Here is a 1,660-nt window from a genome sequence, read left to right as displayed (position 1 = left end):
GGGGGGTGGTGGGGTCCTATGGGGGAGGAAGAAGAAGTCTGGGTAAGGGGGAAAAACCCCTTCCTGTCACGTCAAAGCTTTTGGGGGAGGGAAATGGTGGGGGAAGCTGAGGACCAATAAAGGGAAGATGGAAACCGAGGGAGACAGAGACAGAGAGAGATACGGAGAGCAACAGAGACCCCGAGAAAGAGGCATGGAAAGATAAAGAAAGACAGAGGAACTCTCATGTGCTGCTGGTGGGAACAAAATTGATCTAAGCAGTTTGGGAAACTACAGCTGAACACCATGTACACTACAACTTGGCAGTTCCACTCCTAGGTATGTACCCAAGAGAAACAGGTACATACATCCACCAAAAGGCACTTACAAGAATGTTCATAGCAGCTTTATTTATAATAGCAACAATCTTGAAACAAACCAGATGCCTATCAGCAGTAAAATGGAGAAACACACCATGGAGTATTCCTACAGTAGAATATTATATAGCACTGAAAAGGGAGTGAACTACCAATGCACCCAACACCACAGCTGAATATCACAGACATTACAATGGATGAATGAAGCCAGGAACAAAAGAACACAGACTTATAATTTAGTGTGAGAGGCAGGGAGATGGTGGCCCTAAATTCATTAGGTGATTCTGATGGTTTCTTACTTGGCCCTCCGGGGGCTCCCACTTGGGATTTGGTGTGTGGCAGGTGCTGGGGGGGGGTCTGTCTTAGATGGGGCTGGGGAGGGGCTGCTGGAGGTCTCATTCACATACTCCCTGGTGATGGCAGCAGGTGTCAATCTCTCCAGTATCCCCGGGTCTCTGATCTAGGTTTTCCCCCAGGCTCTCAAGCACAAGTCCTCAGCAGCTGTAACACACAAGGCCCTCTGTTGGGTTTTCTGTCCCATTTTAGGTGTGGGGTCTCTACAGTTTCAACACTTCTCTCCCTGCTTCTGTCCTGGGTTTTGAGTGGCTATGTCTGTGTCTCATCTAGGTTTCCTTTAAAAATACAAATCAGCTCATGTCCCTCCTTTGCTCAGAATCTTCCATGGCTCTTGTCTCGGTCAGAGTACCAAAGTCCTCTCCATGGCACCATCTGTCTCCCATTTCTCTCTGGCCTCATTTTCCCCCCACACTACCCCCCATTTCACACATGAGAGGATCAAGCCTCAGAGAGGTTAACAATTTGCCCAAAGTCACCCAGCACCAACTCCATGGCTCCCAGGTTCTCTCTCAGCTCTGCCCTCATGTTGCCATAGTAATGCAGTAGCCTATAAAAAGGGGACAGAGAGAAGGGAGGTGTCCTCTGAGCCTCCACCCCGCCAGACCCCTTTTTTGACCACCAGCCTCACCTCCCAGTAATTTCCATTTCTGTCTGAAAAGTTCTTATGGGAATCTAACCCACAGCCTGCCCCCAACTCACACCCACATATCCACAGGCTGGGAGCCAACTCCTCTGGGGGAGGGAGGCAGAATGTTGGCAGAACTTCCCTAAGAAGAAGCCAGCTAGAGAGAGAGAGAGAGAGAGAGAGAGAGTGAGAGTGTGTGTGTGTGTGTGTGTGTGTGTGTGTGTGTGTAGGTGGGGGCAGATGAGAGGAGTGATTCTTAAAGGGCCACTGTACAATTAGCCCCCTCTGCAAGGCCCCTACTGATACGCCTAATTAGCAGCCC

Source organism: Cynocephalus volans, chromosome 10 (assembly GCF_027409185.1).
Source record: "Cynocephalus volans isolate mCynVol1 chromosome 10, mCynVol1.pri, whole genome shotgun sequence".
NCBI lineage: Eukaryota > Metazoa > Chordata > Mammalia > Dermoptera > Cynocephalidae > Cynocephalus > Cynocephalus volans.
The sequence above is the reverse complement of the archived record's forward strand: the minus strand, read 5'-3'. Positions refer to the sequence as shown.